General features: G+C 46.9%; 1 pseudogene across 1 annotated transcript in view; it reads left to right on the forward strand.

The window, feature by feature from the left end:
• The window catches only part of LOC144103244 (arylsulfatase B-like), a 113,367-nt pseudogene that overhangs the window by 44,357 nt on the left and 48,266 nt on the right, over nt 1–20,744 (forward strand). Inside the window, exons 6-7 of the transcript XR_013308279.1 lie at nt 387–536; nt 2,542–2,668. The product of XR_013308279.1 is annotated as an arylsulfatase B-like (transcript). The remainder of the gene's footprint in view (nt 1–386; nt 537–2,541; nt 2,669–20,744) is intronic.

Below are 20,744 nucleotides of genomic sequence, written 5' to 3' on the forward strand. Positions count from 1 at the left end.
GGCTTTCCTGTCACACAGGATTCTCAGAACTATTTTAACTGAAAAACTTAATCGCTTTTTGTTCTTTTGTTTGTTTTCTGAGGTCGGGCAGCCAACCTCAACCTCAAGTTTTGTGGTTGAGGTGAGGTTGAGTGAGGGCGGCAGTGGCCTCAGGAAAATTGAGGTGAGGGTGTCTCAGGAGACCTAAACCTCAACTGATGAGGTTGATGTTGAGTGAGGTAGGCAAATGTTTTTTTTGAGGTTGACGTGAGGTCGAGATTTTTCAGATCAAATACCCACCTCTGAATGTGGCAGTGCAAAATATGCAGGGACACCATCTTTCGCTTTCCTGGACAGACCCTGAACAGCTCGCTCTGCAGCACTGAGCGCCCAATGTCTTCTTGCAGACGTACACCCTTCATGGAAAAACGCTGTCTTCCTGGGGCCTGGACCTGCGCCGTGACTTCTCTATCGTCAGTGACAAGGCCGGCCAGTATTCCACAACCTTGTTCACTGATGAGGCAGTGGATGTGATTCGTTCTCATAACTACTCAAAGGTACTTGGGGCACGCGTCGATGGTAATTATAGCTCGGTGGCCGCCCTGCGCATCGCGTATGTTCGAACCACTTCTGGTAAGGGTGTAACTGTCCCGCATGAACTGGACGGATTCGGAAAGAGGAATATGTTCTAGCCAGTGAGTATGCATGCAGCGAGTGGAAGGAATTTCGAAATGTTTCTCTTATTCGCCCTATATATACCAGGTAAATGCGCAGCTCAAACCTGGGTAGCACGTCACCAGCTCTGGCGCATGGCCCGGGGTACGGCGCCAGCGGTTAAAGCTGCTCGCTTCACGGCGCTGGGCCTTTTCTCCGATAACCCTTTACGCATGTTCTGCCCATCTGAAGCTAACTCAGCCGAATCAGAATTGTCTTGTGCATTAAAAAGCTCGATTTCTTTAGTGCCATCTCTGCATGGTTATGGTGATCTGTGTGTTTACTGAGGTCAGGCTGAGCCTCCGCCATTATTTATTCTTTAAAATAAAAACAAAATTCAGCGTACCGCTCAAAGCTGGGTCTAAATGCCTTTGATGTGCGCACGGGAGTTGGTAGCTTCCACCGGCATTTTATCGGCTGCTGTAAATCCGCAGCTTGCTTTAGCTACTAGAAATCACTACATATGGGGCTCGTCACAGCACTCAGTGTTTAACGCGTGTCAGTCGTCTGGCAGCTGTTTATTATCTGCTCCATGTTCAGTGTTCCTGATATTAGTGGTAGTAAGTCGCCAAAAATTCCGAGTTAGCCATGGACGCAACCTGTCATTGAGAGCTTGTAAATAGTACTGTTGGGTTTTACCTCCACCATAGCCTTAGAGAATAAACGCGTTCGACGTTAAAGCTAAAAGGAAGACAAAGGGGAAGTTGTCCTGTATCGATGAATTTCCGCATTCTAACGACAAAGCGACTACTCATTACCAGGAATTAGGGACAGCGCCGCCGCTAAGCCTAGCTGCCATTCACACCCAGTTTCGCACCCGTTCTCTTTCTTAGTCACGGATGATGTCAAAGCGTTTTTCTTTAATGTTTCAGCCATGCGCCACGTAGTAGCAACCAAAGGAGATTGAAGAGTTTCTTCCGAATTGTTTATAATGTTCATTGCAACGGGCTCTTTCGAAGGCTAGAAGAGGTTTAAATATGAAATGCAGGTGTCAACGCCACCGGAGGTTCTCGCCGACAAACTGGGATCACGTGGCGGCACTGTTTTGCGAGCACATTCCCGAGACTAGGCTACACCAGCATTCACTTCGTAGCGGTGATCGAAAATCCATATTCGGAATCGACATCAATGTTCGTTGGCGCACGCGCGCAGCCTGAACAATTGAATTACAACTTGTAAATAGTGTATATATGCCCTCACCCCTATCTCTTTCCTGCTATCCCCTCACCTCTTTCGTTTCACTTCTTCAAACTGCCTGCTATCCTTTATTTCCGCAACCCCAGCTCAGGTGCCGCCGATTAGTGTTGGCAGATGCCGGGGTGAGCAAACATCTTTTACCTTCCTTTTGTTATTTTAAATAAATAATCACTATATATAATCGACATCACGAGATTGGATCGCGTGGCGGGACAAAAAAAACTCACAGGACGGTTACTGTTCAGGCGTTTAGTTTAGTTTAGGCGTTTAGTCACGTGGCCACTGGTGTAGTGGCCACGTGATGCACTCCTGCACTGGCCGGCGGCTGTTCCAAACAGAGCCACCCGTAGGCTTATGCGACCCGCCGTTTACGCCGACCGCGACGAGAAAACCAGGGATGGGCGCCTAACAGCTATCGCTGTAAAATATTCGTTTGAAATCTACTTTTCCTAAGGAAAAGACACATGAAAGTAGCCAGAAACACCCGGACAATCGGCGTGTATTGCGAAAGAAAGCTGAACGGGGGGGGGGGGGGGGGGGTAATCAGTGTCTCTCTCACGCAGTCTAAAGAGAGTGCCAGCTTCGGCTCGGCTGCCTTTGCGGATTCGTGCGAGGCCTACACTGACTTGTTCCTGTTCTTTCCCTGTTCAGCCGCTGCTGCTGTACCTGTCCCACCAAGCGGTTCACGTGGGCAACTCCTATCACCCGCTCGAGGCGCCCGCCGAGAGCATCAGGAAGTTCGAGCATATCAAGGACCTCGATCGACGCCTGCACGCCGGTGAGGACGAAGGACTGCGCGCGCGCTGCGTAAAGCCGGGACCTTTTGGCCCTTCCAGCTGCAAAATTTCCCGCAAAGCCGCCTCTTGCGCTACCTAGGGGGCGCCGCCAAAACAGTGCTAAGGAGCGCCCCTTATACTTCTGCTGGGTGATACAAAGCTTTCGGTTGTGCTGAGGCATGGTTTGGAGGGAATCCGAGAATGATAAGCACTGAAAGATTTTTTTCTTGTTTTCACGGTGCGGAAGGACGATAACTCATGTGAGTTAAACTGCACATACTACGTACAGAAAATCAGCCGACAAGTTTCAGCACCCTGCCTGTCACAACTCAGGCAAGTAGCAATGTGAAGTGGACCTGCACGAAAGCTCTACGCGCAGCTACGAGGCGCCAACACAAAGGAACGTTTCAAATAAAGAAAATCGCAACAGTGATAGGAAAATGAGGAGTGTCATACGCAAGCGCTTTTGCGTCAGCGCACGACTCTTTTCGGCCGGCGTGCTCTGGCCTTCCTTGACTGCATGAACGCCTCCCTGATGGTGTCGAGCCTGCGGCCGCAGTTGACTGTATGCCACTAACAGGGGTGGGCAAATGCTCCCATTTTTACTTTTCCTCCCTCACCCTCAGTTTTGAATCCATGGCCCTCCCTCGCCCTCATTTTGAAAAGTTATCCGCCCCTCCCTCGCCCTCACCCTCACTACCAGTCACTTTAAAATTCTAACGAATAGCGTGCGCTAACAGGACGAACCCTGGAAACCTTGGAGAAGAGGAAAGAAGCGCAAGGTTTCCTGTGTTCGTCCGGTTAGCGCACGCTATTCATTAGAAATGCACCAACTAGCCCGTCAGAAACTTCTCTTAAATTTCGAGCCATATTTTCTGGTCTGCAACTGCTAAAGATATTACTGAGTAATATACATAACAGACAAGCCCTCAAGGCTCTATTTTACGAGAGGCTAGATGCTTATACTGTTGTGTGTGTGCGAGTACGTGTGTTTGAGCTGTTTGAGCTAATACGTGGGATCAAACCGAGACAGTTACGAGTTGGGCCCTAGAATATCACACTTCCTTTCCTTCTGGCACGCACTGCATGCGTACATGTGCCCTGCACTTATAACATTTCATTGCTATCTGTATTTATTTTGCTTACACTTTAATCACCACTGGGGATTTTAGCAGGGTGGCATACAGGTTAAGTAAACACAACGTAAAACACGGGCAATGAGCACAAGAACCCAGAATAAGGTAGCTTGAAAATTTTGGAAAATAAGCATACACAACTGATTTTTAAACAATACTGAAAGAAATGTCGATATAGATGATTTTCAAAGGTGGTCATTGGTTAGGAGATTCCGTTAAATTACTATTCGTGGAATGAAATAATATTTAAAACGGCTATTATGCGTGGTAAATGGCGTTACTGTGCGGCTATGTCTTTGCCAGTTGTCGTAAACAGACGAAAAAGAAATTAATCTCATGAGATCTGCCGTATAGTGACCGTTAATAAATTGAAAGAGGAATTTTTGTCATGACACGCGGTTTCATTGCGCTAATGGGGGCAAGTCCGCTTTTGTTAGTTCTGTCACTGACGTAGGTCCAAATATATTATAAATGAAGCGAACTGCGTTTCGTTGCACCTTTTCTACCTTATTCATCATCATCATCATCATCAGCCTTACTACACCCACTGCAGGGCAAAGGCCTCTCCCATGTCTCTCCAATTAACCCTATCCTTTGCCAGCTGCATCCACCCTTTGCCTGCAAACTTCTTCATCTCATCCGCCCATCTAACCTTCTGCCGCCCCCTGCTACGCTTACTTTCTCTTGGAACCCACTCCGTTACCCTTAAAGACCAGCGGTTATCTTGCCTTCGCATCACATGCCCTGCCCAAGCCCATTTCTTTCTCTTGATTTCGACTAGGATGTCATTAACCCGTGTTTGTTCCCTCACCCACTCTGCCCGCTTCCGATCTCTTAACGTTACAGCTATCATTTTTTCTTTCCATGGCTCGCTGCGTTGTCCTTAACTTAAGCTGAACTCTTTTCGTTAGCCTCCACGTTTCTGCCCCGTAGGTGAGTACCGGTAAGATTATGCTGTTGTACACTTTCCTCTTGAGGGAAATTGGTAAACTGCCACTCATGATCTGCGAGAATTTGCCATATGCGCTCCACCCCATTCTTATCCTTCTAGTTATCTCCCTCTCATGATCCGGATCAGCTGTCACTACCTGCCCTAAGTAGACGTATTCCGGCACAATTTCTAGGCTGTCGCTGCCAATTGTGAACTGTTGTTCCCTTGCTAGACTGTTGAACATTACCTTGGTTTTCTGCATGTTAATTTTTAGACCCATCGATCTGCTCTGCCTGTCTAACTCGTTGATCATGATTTGCAGTTCACCTCCTGAGTGACTCAGCAAGGCAATGTCATCAGCAAATCTCAGATTATTTAGGTATTCTCCATTTATTCTTATTCCCAACTGTTCCCAATTCAGGCCTCGAAATACCTCCTGCAAACATGCGGTGAACAGCATTGGCGATATCGTGTCTCCTTGCCTGACGCCCTTCCTTATTGGAATTTTATTGCTGACTTTATGGAGGACTATAGTAGCTGTGCAGTTGCTATATATATCTTCCAGTATTTTGACATAAGGCTCTTCTACCCCCTGATTACGCAATGCCTGTATGACTGCTGAGGTTTCCACTGAGTCGAATGCTTTCTCGTAATCAATGAAAGCTATATATAGAGCTATATATATACCTTATTAGTGTAAGCTTTAGTGAAAGTGTCCCAAATAACGCACTCATAGTCTAGTATCGACAGAATTACATTTTTGTGTGCGAGCAGTCAGACAAAAGGAGTAGAAAGTCTCAAAGCTCTCCTCAGAAAGAACTTGCGATAAATATTAGCCATTATGTAGTCAATGTGCTTAGTTCAAGTGAAGTCATCAGTGATCGAGAGTTCGCGATACTTATAATCAATCTCGAGAAAAGCTCGAGAAAAGCTTTGATAGGATGAAAATTAAGGTCTTATCTAAAGCGTCGGTCTGCAGTAGTGAGCAGTACAGCTTTGTGGTCTGATATTCCATCTACTATCTGGCTATTTGTTTTGGCAGTAAGTGATCCGCTAACAAATAAAAGGTCGAGCATTGTCCTGAAGTATATATTTTCTTCTAGAATTTCCAATAAGTCGAAGGTAAAAGCAATGTCAAACGTAGCTGTATGTTGGGGGTCATGCCTTTTAACTGAAAAAAATTGAACAGTCTACTTCATTCAAATTAAAATATCCTGACAATATAATACTATTATCGGTTTTAAAATTCGTGCACAAATATTGTTCCAGTTCGTCTAATACGGCAACGGTAGTGCTAGGGGGCCTGTACATTGCTCCAATAATATATCTAACGTTTCTATGGTATGTTGTTCAAAAAATGCAATGTGCAAAAATGCTAAGGCATTGGTAAAATTCCCACGAATGATTTAAGAATGCTGACATCTCCACCTCCATCATCAAGATCTTTTTGGTAAGAACTGTAGCCAATGGTAACGAACTCACTGCCAAACACTGTATTGTTAAGGCAAGTTTCTGCGTTAACAATACAGAGCCATGCAAAAGCAGAAGAGCCTCTAACTGATTTAGTATTTAGTATTTTCAGGGTCTGAGATCTCTTATGTCCGCAGTCAGTTCGATTTCTTTCTAAGCCCAAAGCTAGGAGCTCTTGTTTCATCCCAGCCATACAGTACGCTTATCATAGATTAGCTTTAAAGCTTGGCGCATAGATTAGCTTTAAAGCTTGGCGCCCTCTTTCCCTTTTCTTCAGAGCACTTCTACTGTTGTTTCCGTATTTCCTTTACTCGTTTAGAAAAGTATTCAGTTAATGATTTCGAGCTTTTTGGTGCTTGCATTTTGAGTTGTTTTTTGTCTTTTTGAGTTAATAGCCTAATGGCAATATTGAAATTTTTTCATAGAAGTCCAGGAGTTTCAAAACGACTTGTCGCACCTTATATATTTCCGTTTTACCAACCCTGTGGCATCTTTCCACACAACTCACTGTTAAACCGTGTTCAAGAAAAAAAAACACCATCAATTACTTTTTTTTTCCACTTCTTCGCTAGTCCCCTCGCTAAGTTGCTTTATTCCGAAAATGATCAGTTAATTTCTCCTGCCTCTGTATTATAAATCGTCTATAGGCTTCCTAACGGTACTACGCTGTTCCTGAAGTACCGATATTGCCGATTCCATGTCTTTTAACTTCGTAGCTAACACATTTAGTCCAGAAAACTGTCCCTCAGTGCCATCAATTCGCTCAGTGAAACCGGAAAGTTATTCTCAGTTATGTCTTCGACGCCTGCAGGCCCCCCTTTGTTGGATTAATCTTGCTCTGGCCTTCTAGCAATTCCCATAGCATTAGTTTTTCAATCGGGCAAGAATTTGTTTCAACACCGCCACAAGACAACAGATCTCTTGATAATGCAATCACGAAAGAAAGAAAACGCTGAACACACAGTGGGCAGCGCTGCAGTACTAGCAAGCGATCATCACTCCTGTAGCAATTTGCCGATTTGAAATCACTAACCTGGATAGCAAAGCAAAAAGGATTGCTTAGCATGCTGCCTCGTTTGCTGCTGCCATGCCCACTGCTAAAATGGACTGCTAAAATCAGTCAGCGCGTTGTTCTGTCTGTTTACAAAAACTAACGTACGCCAACAGTAGAATAAATCAATTAAGTAGCGTTTACGACGATAATTACCATAAGCGCTATGCACAGAATAGACTCAGAACAAGAAAATTTTGTAGGTCGCTTAATTACCATTACCCGATGGCATTGCGATGGCACTGGGTCATCAGAATTTCACTGCTTCTAATCTCTCGCCATTTCGTGCGATTTGCTGCATGCTCGTCTGATGACGCCTCCCCGCGCACGGATGGAAGATGATGAAGACCGCTCTTTCAAACTAAAGCGTGGAAGACTGGCACTTTCAACAACTATCGTGAACGCAGCTACGTCACGAAGACGACGACATTGCAAGCGCAGCGCGATAGCTTGGCAGTTCGCGCAAGCAGGATGTTAGGATTTCTCCCACCTGATTGTTCAAATTAGGGAAGTGTATGAACCGACCGACTTAAAACCGGAGTGGCACTCATTGGTGATGCGCTCAGCCTATTCCTCGCGTCTACTGCTCTGCTGCTGTCTTTTTGCGATGTGTTTCGTAGCGTATTAACGCGACATTGTGAAAAAGCGCGTGTCGCAGAAAAGCCGGTGTGGTCGGCGTCAGCATCGGCGTCTTTGGCCGTGAGCGAAAAATGGCGCATCTCGGTGGACACCTAAACAGCGCCGTAAGGGAAGGGATTTTAGCGTAACAGCGTTAAGGATTGATTGATTGATTGATTGATTGATTGATTGATTGATTGATTGATTGATTGATTGATTGATTGATTGATTGATTGATCGATCGATCGATCCATCGATCGACCCTTACGACCCGGTTCGCGTGTCCGCCGAGATATGTGAGACAGGCGTCCTTTCCTTAAATTGTCCAACGGGCAACGCGTCGCGCCGAACAGGCGGTGGCGTTCCGTGTACTCCTCGGCAACGCTACGACACGCTGTCGCGTCTCACTCTTAAAGACGAAGCTTAAGCGTCCTCCAAATTTTTCTCAAAGGTTTCTAAATAATTTAGTTAATGTAAATAGAATATATTTTATACCTTATAAATGTCACGTTTAAAAAAAGCTGTGGCGACTGCGTAGTGGTCTGAAGTAGCAGCCAGCGGAACTGATTTTTTAGTGCCGCCACGAGTTCGCATCCCGCTCCGCCAGCTTTAATTTTTTTTATTTCTTTAGTGTCTTCCCTCGGTACGGTGCCGGCTTTCCGCTGCAGTGGGGCTCTTATCCGGTCGCTTAAAATAAAACGTTGTTGAGGCCACTTGAAAAACAAACGGCTCGCTAAAGTGCAGCATTTGGGCTGAATAATAGTAATCACTACTTCCCGAGTCGGGAGTCAACGATTCCTGAGGTTGCCATTTTAGTGCTCTAGCGCTTCCATTCCGCCGGAAAGTGGTTGCTGTCTGTACGGAGCCTGCTTCTAGCACGTCACGTTGGCCCCATTGGTCACGTGACGTTGTGACGTCATAACAAGCTGCCCACAGGATTGTGAGCCCACCTTGGCAGTTGAATTTAAGGATTAGTCGTGAAAGATTCCTCAGGAACACCATAGGTCTCACAAGCCCCACCGATGGCAGAACCTGCCATCGCAGGGCAGTGGCGCGTAGCTTAACCGCTGCACCTCTGCGCCTGGAGCGGAATTAGTACTCCCAGTGATCTGTGAATGTAGAGAATGACCAATTCTACCGCAGTACAAGTCTAAAACGATGCAATAAGACCCAAACTTATATCATATGAAGTATCAACCTAAGTAAACATGTTCAGGCTACACAATAGCATAGAAAGTCAAGATAAACCATGCGAAGCAGAACTAACGGTGCTAGACAACGATAATTAATGGTTAACCCCAGCGAAACCGCCCGTGTTTTTTTGCTTGCGCGTCTACGCTTAACTCAAACGCTGAGTATCAATTCCCTACTATGCCTGCTATAAATTTGGTTGATAAAATCAGACGCGCGATTACGCGGTAACAGGTCTTACCAGGGACAGAAACAAACCAAGAGATGTTGATGGTATTTGGAGAGCAGTGAAATTTTTTCTTTTCTAGCACATCGTACATTGCAAGGCGGAACGAGCGATGATTCAGACCAAGGTGGTCACGGTGCTGCTTTATTTTCATTGTTAGATTACACTGGTCGCCTTTGCCCACCACAATGTGGGACCCCTTTCCTATACCGCAGTTCCAGAGAAAATAGAATATACACAGAAGATATGACTATACTGAACTACTCACAGCGTGAATTAAAAAAATCCACACCAACGCCGCCAACAGGCTTTGATTTGACAGTGCAATTTCGCAAAAGCATTTTTTGCACTGCAGCCGATTCTTCGAATCGTCACTGAGCTGAAATCGGGCTTCGTTCCGGCAAAGAAGGCATAAAACATGGGAATTTAACAGCCTTACTAGGTATAATCTCAACGTGTTTTATTCTACACTCTGATCATGCGACAGACTCGGGGCTGATAATGAAAATGTTGACGGCGGTACCATGGTTACCGCTAGACTGGAGGCACGGCCCGGCCAGTGGCCCCTTGCTAGCGCACTATACAGGGTGTTTAAGCGAATACTTAACACCATTAAAAAAAGGTTTTTGATTTTGAATAGCGTTTTTTTCGGCGGTGTAGTACATCACTGCGACGGAGAAGGTGTGTTGCACGCGCATTTCGTGTTTGACTCATGTACCTCCAGAGGGCAGAAGCAACGTCTTCCTCGGGATCTTCACCCTAAGAAGTAGCGCTTTAAACGGGAATTCATAATGGGTGGCACAGACAAAAGCGTTAGCCCGGAGTACGGTTCGGGCGACCACCTTCGCCCTCAAACAGTGAATTCTGCACTCCCTCACCCTCACCTCATCATGTCTTCCCTCCCTCGCCCTCACCTCATCATGTCTTCCCTCCCTCACTCTCGTGCTCACGAATTTTCATCCTCCCTTACCGAGTGAAATCCACGTGAGGCGAGGGTGAGGACGTCCACATGAGGGTTCGCTGTCGTGAGGATTCCCATCTCTGGCCACTAAGCGCTCTGCGACTCACGCGCTTTTGAAAAATATAAAGTTGTATTTTTAGCAACTGGAAAGAGGCACATAAAACCCGTATGAGCATATTCCAGCGTTCGAATCGGGCGTCAACGTGAACTGGAGAGTTTATCGGTAGAATCTAGTTTTGGGCGGAGACGCGCGAATGTCGATCTGTTGCTCCTTTCTTTTGACATTAATTTTATGCACCCTTTAACACCGCTTGCGACGTTTGCGTAGTGGGGCACTTGACATAAAGTTCGCACATCTGGAGTTACTTAGAATGGACTGACTTCAAGCATGCAGCCACTTCAACATTCCGTACCGCTCGAAATGCAGCCATCGCGGTTCGGTATTTAATCATTAATGCGGACTCCGTATGCAGCTGTTTCGGCTTAGGCATGTATTGCTGGCAGCGGTAGATTGAAAGTTAGGTGTTCTACTGAGCACACCGTACCGCTCACCTTTTGTTACTTGCCGCGGTAGCTATTACGTCCGTGGCTGCTGACCAGGGTGCCCTCCTGGCCGATTTGTCTGACGGCTTCAGCTGAGCGCGGCTTGGAAGCTGGTTCGTCGCCGCACATTTTTCAGCATGCGGTACGGCGGAGCAGCCAGCAAAGCGCGAACAACGCGCTTCTCTCGACCAGTGCGTCGTCAAGTGCCCTTATCCAGCGCTCCCGTCACCCACATTCGTACTGTTTGCAGGAAAACGGCCGAATCCAACGCTGATATTCAGATGACCTTGCTCACAGCAGCTTAAAGGAGCTCTGAAACACCCTCTGGGGAGGGTACATAAATTAGCTCATTCATTACATCGTGCTGTCATGCACAACTGAGCCAAATAATGCACTTCTACGCACGGCAAAGAATACACAATCGCGCCCGAGAGGTTGCGAGCCCTTTCCGGAAACTTTCGGAAACTCTCGTTCTCCTACGTGTGGCATGTCTACGTACAGTGTTGTGCGTTTTTGTCGTGAACACTTAAAAAAATTTCCCCGCCTCAACCGCTGGCTCATTTACCGTGAAACTGCACACAGAGCTTGCGTATTATGGTAACTTTTGTATCGTAGCAAGTTTGACAACGGTACTTACTTAGTTCAGACGTGCATGATGCGAAAACGTAACCGTCTACGTAGAGGTCGGCAACCAACACCCGCAGACGATGCTTTTTCGCTGAAGGGCAGCAGTGGCGCCATCTGTTCTCGGCAGTGAAAAACGTCCCGACAAGGCCGCCGAGACGAGCGGTGCAAACAATATTCTTTAAAAGGTAAAGCCTCTGTAAATCTGTTGTTTTGATATTTTTTCGCTCAATTAGCCGAAACTATTGCAAGCGCTTCAGTTGAAGCAGTCGAAACGGCCGGAACGGCATATTCAAAGGGCCGCGCTTCTCGAAACGCTCGTCTCGGCGGACTTGTCGTGACGCTTTCGACTGCCAAAAACAGATGGCGCCACTGCCGCAGCTCAGTGAAAAAACGTCGTCTGCGGGGTTTGGTTCGCCGATCTCTACGTAGACGATTGCGTTTTCGCATCATGCACGGCTCAACTAAGTAAGTACCGTTGTCAAACTTGCTACGATACAAAAGTTACCATAATACGTAAGTTATGTGTGCAGTTTCACGGCTCATGAGCTAGCGGTTGAGGCGGGGAAACTTTTTAAAGTCTTCACGATAAAAACGCACAACACTGTACGTCGGCTAGGAAATGCATGATGGCTAGGCTCTTTCAGACATCACGCAGCTGTCATGGCCGCGGCCAGTCAGCGGCGTCACTCCTGTGTGTCAGGAAGCTCCGCCTCCCTGTTGGCAACCGGCCACGGGACAGCGTGGGCGAGGCCGGCGAAGCAGCGCCGATTGTTGTTGTTGTTCTTGTTGTCCTCAAAAGGATAATGGCGCATACCCACTGCGGGGGATTTGCAAAGGCACTGGCGGCGACTGGCAGCTGCTCAAAACATTAAAAAACACAAATAAAGTAAAACTAAAAATAAGAATGCCGATTTGTTGATTGAAATTAAAAAATCGAACATTGTGAGATTTCTGCCTGAAAAAGAGAACGGGATTAGCCGTGCCGTGTTTAGGAAGCTTTGAAGAGTTTTGAGATGAATTTTGAATACGAGTAGGCAGAAGATGAAATTCAGAAAAGTTTTTGGATGGCAGCCGTTTCGTGTCTGAAAGGAAAGTTTGAATGGCGGAGAGCATATCTTTGGGCATGTAAAAAAGAACAGGGGAGGAAAAGGCGTTTTTGACTATACTCATATTTTGACTATACATAAATACACTTCTCACAAAGACATGAAAAATTCTTTCTGGAGGACATTTGTCAAGCGGCGTCCTTTAACATTCCGGACATACCATAACTATATTGATAGCCTGTTTCAGGGCCCCTCTAAGGCGCAGTAGTAGCGACGGCGGCAATATTTCGAGAACGACGGCTGCTGGCCACATCGACGTTGCCGATTTCTTCGGTTTTAAACATCTCGTTCGATTTCAGAAAGTTTGGCTGCAACCCACTCAGAGTGGGATCTGTGAGCATCAGGAGTTTTTTGCACCTACGAAGTGACAGGAAGGACATCGAGTCGCTCAGAAAGCCGGCGAGATAGGCGCTGCAGCAAAAGCAGAGATGGTGTTCTATATAGTAACGTTCGTGTTTGGGCTAGTTGGCACTTCATGCTTGACACGAAGCGCGCAGAAAGCACAAGAAGCAGTTTTCTGTCGTTGTCACTCGTGCGTGTGTTTTCTGCTCGCTTTGTGTCAAGCATGTATTCTACTGCCCAGGCAACTTCTTATGCCTCCGCGAGGTGGCTTTACTACACTTTCAGATTCAAAGCTACTCACAACTACGGTTCCCTGAAATCGAGGCGCGGGCATCGGGGCACCCTATTCAAAACTATAATGCACAGAGCTTATGGAAATCTGACGGTGTGTCTGCGCCAATACTCGAAGTTTAGTAGGCTCGTCACTTATGTAGGAGCTACAACTAACTTTCTACAAGTTAAAAACTCTGAAATTGTTTATATTTAAAAAAACAGCGCTAACGTGGGACACCCACACAGGAGAGAGGATGGTGGGACAAGTGCTAACTTTCAACTGATATTTATTGTCTTCAAGTGACAACTTATACAGTCAAAGGTAAAAAAAACGCGCCGAAATGAGGGATGTCAAGTCAAGCCTGTGCGTGGGTCATACGAAAGAGTGGACTACGTTTTTTTCTGGAAATTATACAATGAAAGTAGTGAGTAGTACGCCTCCAACAGCAAACGTGCTACCATGCTTCTGCTTCTGCCTAGAATCTTGATACTTTCTAAGTGTGCAATAAATATCAGTCGAACATTTTTGCTCGTCCCATCAACCTCCTGTCCCGTATATGTCATTCTTGTTTGCGCAATTTAGTGTTAACCCAAGCCATGAACCAACTCGCCCAGCAAAAAGTGCTGTTAAGCTCCGAAACGGTTCATGACTCCAATGAATCCTGGCTATAAAATCATGGAAACAGATGCAGCAAGAACAAAAACTCTCAGATATGATAGTCCGACTAGTATATTACGAAGCTACAACAAGCAATGTGTTTCAGCGCATCTGAGATTAATGGCAACAGACGGCGACAGTATTTACTTCTCCCGCTCCTCGCTGACGCCTCAGTCTATATACCGACCTCCACGAAATGGCCACAGAGAACTCTCAGATTTTGACAATACCAGTTGTTGGGCGAGTTGGTGCTGACGATGATCCATAACAGCGCGACAGACGAATAATGCTATGAGGGACGCAGTAGTAAAGGGCTCCGGAAATTTCAACCACCTGGGGTTTTTTAACGTGCACTGACATGCACAGTACGCGGGCCTCTAGAATTTCGCCTCCAGCGAAATTCGGCCGCCACGGCCTGGATCGAACCCGCGTCTTTCGGGTGCAACAGCCGACCACCATAACCACTGAGCTGCAGCGAAAACCTGGTCAAGTTAGGTTTTGAGGCGAAGGTTTGCAATTATTAAGATTGAGGAGCTCAGGTGGTAACCGGTATGAATGCGGTTTCACAACTTTCTTCTACCGTAATTACTCGCGTACTGTGTGCAGAAGGCATTGCGCCGGCGACACACTGCTATTAAACCTTCAAGAAAGGGTCACAGCATTTAATATGTTATTACTAAATCAATTTTAACATCAAAAAACTCTTGTTGCCCTTAGGCTTTGTTGCTTCCCGTCGTGTGTGTGTGTGTGTGTGTGTGCGTGCGCGTATGTGTGCATGTGTGTGTGCGTGTGTGTGTGTGTGTGTGTGTGTGTGTGTGTGTGTGTGTGTGTGTGTGTGTGTGTGTGTGTGTGTGTGTGTGTGTGTGTGTGTGTGTGTGTGTGTGTGTGTGTGTGTGTGTGTGTGTGTGTGTGTGTGTGTGTGTGTGTGTGTGTGTGTGTGTGTGTGTGTGTGTGTGTGTGTGTGTGTGTGTGTGTGTGTGTGTGTGTGTGTGTGTGTGTGTGTGTGTGTGTGTGTGTGTGTGTGTGTGTGTGTGTGTGTGTGTGTGTGTGTGTGTGTGTGTGTGTGTGTGTGTGTGTGTGTGTGTGTGTGTGTGTGTGTGTGTGTGTGTGTGTGTGTGTGTGTGTGTGTGTGTGTGTGTGTGTGTGTGTGTGTGTGTGTGTGTGTGTGTGTGTGTGTGTGTGTGTGTGTGTGTGTGTGTGTGTGTGTGTGTGTGTGTGTGTGTGTGTGTGTGTGTGTGTGTGTGTGTGTTAAAAAGATTGCACAGTTAGGATCTTTACGATTTTTCTCGCGTTTGTATACAGGTTGATTTTTAATACGACAATATCTACGCAGTCGTTAAAAATATTCCAAAGTTCGAAATATTCCACAGCTAAAAGTGTTCCGCAGTTAGGAGCTTTACGATTTTTGTCGTGTTTGTACGCAGGGTAATTTTTATACGATACTTTTTACGCACTTGTTATCCCGTTTTCTGCTCCTCCTTAAATAAAATTCCAGATTGGCTAACGTCATCAGGGTCACGCGACCCAAACTGACTAATCAGAGAGCACCGCAAAATTTAAAATTCCCCTTAAATTCCTCAATTGGTCGAAAGAGGTTACTAAATAAATGGCGGGGCTGCGCGTGGTATCGTCGCCGAGAGCTTTTTACTTCTTCTACATCTAAAAATACACTAAAGGCGTCTGTATCTGATGCATAAGAATTGCGAGCGATGTCATTCTATAAATATGGTGGTGGTGAAAAACCTTATAAAGTAGAGCAAGCCTTAATTGTTACATCCTAGTGATGGGATTGCTCTTGGATGCGTGTCGTGGCCGGAAGGTGATGCTTCTCAGCGACTTCCAAAGCCCAGTCCACTAGCTGCCGTTGGGCAGCCGGGTCAGAACTGGACACCGCAGCCTCCCATCGCTCGAGGTCTGTGAGTTGCCAATCGGCCGGTGGCAGGAGCTCAGAGCAAGAATAAAGAATGTGTGCCAAATCCGCTTTCGGAGCGCCGCAGAGGGTGCATACTGGCGTGAACAGTACCGGGTGAACCAAAGCTAAGTGGGCAGTGGAGAGGAAGGTGCGGGATTGTAGTTGTCGCCACGGCACCTGCTGCAATTTATTGAGAGACTTGTGCGAAGGGGGATACGTTAGCCGTTGCTCACGGTAGTGTAGAGTGATCTCGTGATACGCGACCATTCGATCTCGAGCGTCTCCCCAGGCGTCGGCGGCTCCTGCTCGGCTGACGAAACCTCGAGCTAAAGAATGAGCCACCTCGTTACCTGGGTGGCCGGCATGGGCCGGGACCCAGAGAAGCTGAATAGGTCGGGTAGGGGCGAGAGACCGGCTTAGAAGCCGGAAAGCGGGTTCCGAGATGCGGCCTTTCGCAAAGTTACGGACCGCGGTCTTTGAGTCGCTGAAAATGTGGGTCGCCGATGTAGTAGCGATGGCTAAGGCTACGGCTGCCTCCTCCGCTTCCGCAGGAGTGGGGGCAATGACAGTGCCTGCCGTAATAGGGGTGTACGAATTGGACACTACCGCCAGGGCAAAGGCGGAAGAGGAGGTATAAGAGGCTGCGTCGACGTAGACGCTCTCCGGCTGTGCGCCATACTGTTTGTGTAGGGCTGCAGCCCGAGCAGCACGACGAGCCGCGTGATGCTCGGGATGCATGTTCTTGGGGAGGGGTGAATGGTGATGAGGTCCCGTGTGCGGAGTGGGAGGGAGAAGGTGTGGGTATAATAGCCAGGGGGGTGTAGGCCAATAACGTCAAGAATGTGACGGCCGGCTAGGGTGGAGGAGAGCCGATTAAATTCGGCAGATCGATGGGCCTCGGTGAGCTCGGCGAGGGTGTTGTGTACGCCCATCTTAAGAAGGCGTTCATTCGACGTGTGCTGGGGGAGGTTGAGGGCCGTCTTGTACGCCTGACAGATGAGGCAGTTGACACCGAGGCATGCGGGAACACGACCTCCGCCGCCTGATCCAGGCTTTCGTCCTTAGCCGGGTAGTATACTCCCTGCCCTATCTCTTCCTCTCCCGAGTAGAGGAGAACAAAGTCTATAAATATGCGATGCGCGAAAGCCAGCTCATCAAGTTTATAGTGGCTCTGGAACACCTTCCGAGGAGCGCACATCAACTCTCTCAATCACTGCACTGTGTTGTCAAGAACACCTGAGCCAAATAATTCTCAAGTTTCGTCGCCTATTGGAGGCGCCACTGGTAATCCAACATGACTGCCTGAGAGGTGCTCTGGTGGCCGCGCTACTCTTTTGCCGTTCTGCACTGCGCTGCCTGTAGTTGCTTTACAAATTTAAATGTTCGTGCGAGTGGGCTGCATAGAAGAAGCTTTCAAAGCAGGCGCTGTTTCGTGCTGTGGCTCAAAGATAGCCACGACATTGTCTCTCAGTGCACAAGTCTTCTGTTTGCAGGCACCGCAGGTGCGATAGAAGTTGTCCGACGTAGATGTGGCTGGTGTGGTATGGATGGGATGGATGGAAGGGAGGCGCGGCCCCTATGAAACAGGGTGATGGCAGTTGCCGCCATGCTCAGTTTTTTTTGCTTTATTTTTGTTTAACTGTGCTGTAAGTTGTTAATAAAATTCGCATTTTTCTTTAAGATACGTCTTCCTATACTCTTAACCTTATGTCACCTCTCTGCTTTTGAGCCACCAATCTTCCAATCGCTTTTGTGCTAATTTCCACCGCAGATTTATTTACATGGCCATTGTTATCTCTGACCCATTGGGCCTCAGGAACACTGACTGTGCCTGCATCGACATCAGGATGGATACCATCATATTTTAGTATACGGTGTTCTATTGTTTCTACAGATTTACCACACACACCACATGTGCCATCTTCTTCGTTAAATTTCTTTTTGTAGCTGCACGTTCTAAGACACCCTGACCGAGCTTCAAAGAGGAGGGCGCTGCCTCTTGAGTTGTCATAGAACGCTAGCTTCCTTCCTGATCTGCCTTTTCCAGTACTGATGTAGTTCTACAGTATGCTTCTTTTCCACTGAGTCTGTCCAATTTTTACCTTCCGCGTTTTTAACCTCTCGTTTAATGCTCTGTCTTTCTCCGTCCTCGTGTCTGGCATACTTACTGGTCAGCTTATTAGTTCTTTTCCCCAATGTGAGTCAACGCTCTTTCTTTATAGGTATTTAAATACCTTAGCTGCCCACCTGTTATCGTCCAATTTCCTCAGGCGTTCTTCGTGTAGTATTTTACTCTGAGCTTCCCGCTCTTCGAACGATGTCCAGCCCATATTCCCCTGCACTGCCTCGTTTGTGGTTTTCCCGTGGCCACCTAGTGCTAATCTTCCTGCAGCTCCCTCATTTACTTCTAATCTCGGCTGAACTTCTGTCCTTAAGCATAGAACCGCATCCCCGGCACTATTATTCCTTTCCAAATACCTCTCAGTACTTCATACCTGTTGTACCCCCACATTGTCCTGTGTTTCATTATTCCGGCATGTATTCGCCCTTTTGCTATGAGAGACTGTTCGTGCTTTTCCGTGTACATATGCCTTTTGTTTACCCATTCCCCGAGATATTTGTATCCGACCACTCGGGGTATTTCATGGCCCTGTATTGTAAGCTCCTGATCAGTTGTACCGTTGGAAAACCATCACACCTGAGTTAACTGCGCTAAAACTGAAACCTAGACTGTGTCCTTCGTCCCCACAGCGATTAACCAGAGTTTGCAAATCTTCCTGGCTATCTGCTAACAGTACAATATCGTCCGCAAACCTTAAACCCGGTAGTCGTTGCTCAACAACCATTCCGCCTAATCTGTACGACAGATTATAACCTACATTGCTTCCTTGCAGCCTTCTTTCCATATTTATCATATAAAGTATGAACATCAGCGGTGATAGAGGACAACCTTAAGTTGCCTTAATCCCTTGTGTATCTAGACAGTTGTCATCGAGGTACACAAAACATTCGGCTGCTGACAGCGTAGAGGAGAGGTTCTGCACCTACTGCGACGGCTCTATTCGGGGGAAGAAAGTTGGCGAGAACATGTGAAGGGCCGAGAAAAAACACGGATACGGGCAAAATTTTCGGCCTTGATTCTATTCACTGTACTCGCTTAAGGCAGCTTTAAAGATTAAGTGTGCGTTCATGCATCTATACCGAATTCGCACCTGATATACACCGAATGTATTCCAAATTCACAGTTAGTGGCTCCGTTTTTCACATAAATTTAGACATCCGCCGTCGCATTTCGCTTTTTAGGTAAGAAAAACCAAACAAATCTTGGCTTAGGCGCAAGAAAAAAGCGCAAATACAAATTAGCCACGATTGTCTGCGGTGAGCATTTGGACACCGCTGATTTATTTTGCAGCTTTACAGGTAGGCAAAGATATTTATTGGCGTAAATCGCGAAAAAGCCCTGGCGGAAACATTCTGCAGCAACGATCGCTTGACAAGCGAGGTAGCACTGCTTTTAAAGAAAAACCGTGCTACAAATTCCTGGGTGCCACAGTTGCGGCGGAGATACAACTCCACTTCGCTCTAAAGTTCAACAGACTCCGCATTTAGTGCGCTTTCAGCGTGTGCTGATTTCAAGCGCTGCGCACTATATGAACATGCAATAAATGCATTTTTTATTCCTTGATAAATAACTAACTGTACGATCAAGTAGTACACCTGCTGAGAAATGTTACTCTCAAAGGGAGTTGGTCACCACTGCTCACGAGTGGTGCGCTTTAGACGGAATATTTGGGCCAGAAATGCGCACTGCAATTTGTCACAATCTTGGTCACAGGTTTTGCAATGCCAGCCTTGATTATGCTGCAAATTACCAATGAATTATGTTTCGGTTGCTCCTCCCCTTACGTAATGCCCTAGCCTCATGACCTTTAAGGGTAAGTAAATGACGATGATGAATTAAAAGCAGTCCGCAAAAATGAGGACGATTGAAATAGCCCGCCAGCAGGACAGCCGTGGCGCTTGTGCAGTCGTCTGAGTTCCCGTTACATCGCGCTGCTTTTAATTTTCATTACGAGTAACCTACTCACCCCCACTGCGATTTTAATTAGCTTGATTGTCCACTCATTCTTGAGGTTCGGAATAAAGGGAACGCATACAGATTTATCTCGGCTTTGAATGAGTTGATGCACGGTGGTAGACACAAACTGCGATTGCTTTTGTGTTTTCTGCTCATATTGCTCGCTTTGTATATACTGCATGCTCTGTATATATTGTACGCTTTGTATTGTATGGCTCTGTAAAAACACGACTCGAAACCCAATAACACGCTAAAAGTGTTGTGTGACCTAAATAACAATACAGAATTAAGTAGGGCGGGAGACGTCGGCTCAAGCCGGGGGCCTTCCGCCGGTATCATCTCTTTCGCGATTCTGGAGGCTGCCACGTGGCGCCGACACCATCATTCACGCCCGAAAGTTGATGAGCCCTTTCCGGCGACTTGTTCATGCTCGTGCCCTTCTCCGTCGCTCGCATCTGTGTATGCCAGTTCAGAGATGGCTGTTGGTCAGAATCGTTCAGAAGTCAGGCAGCTACCGTGGCCTACCGTGGCCGCGACCAGTAAGCCACATAGCTCCGGCGGGTCAGGAAGCTCCGCCCCCGGAGATGGAGTCGACGGAGCGCCTGCCTTCCAGCTTGCAAAAAGTGGTGAGAGGAGAGGGAAAGGCACGAAGGCTCTGATATTATAATTTTGACTATAGATGGCTCAGCTTCTACAAAGTGCATTAAAAAGAAATCTTGCTGCTGGACAATGTTCATGAATCGCCGTGCTTTAACATGCAGGCATACCGCAACTTTATTAGAGCCCCTTTCAGAACCCATTTAAAATGCGTATTTTTTGACATACAATATTTTCAACTACATTACCGATTAAGAAACTTTAAAAACGAGCTCATCTGGAAAGACCAAGGCGACGAACTCCAGCAGTTTCTGAAATAAAATCTGTAAACGGTTAAACAAACCGCCCTGTATATAAT

Source organism: Amblyomma americanum, chromosome 9 (assembly GCF_052857255.1).
Source record: "Amblyomma americanum isolate KBUSLIRL-KWMA chromosome 9, ASM5285725v1, whole genome shotgun sequence".
Taxonomy (NCBI): Eukaryota; Metazoa; Arthropoda; class Arachnida; order Ixodida; family Ixodidae; genus Amblyomma; species Amblyomma americanum.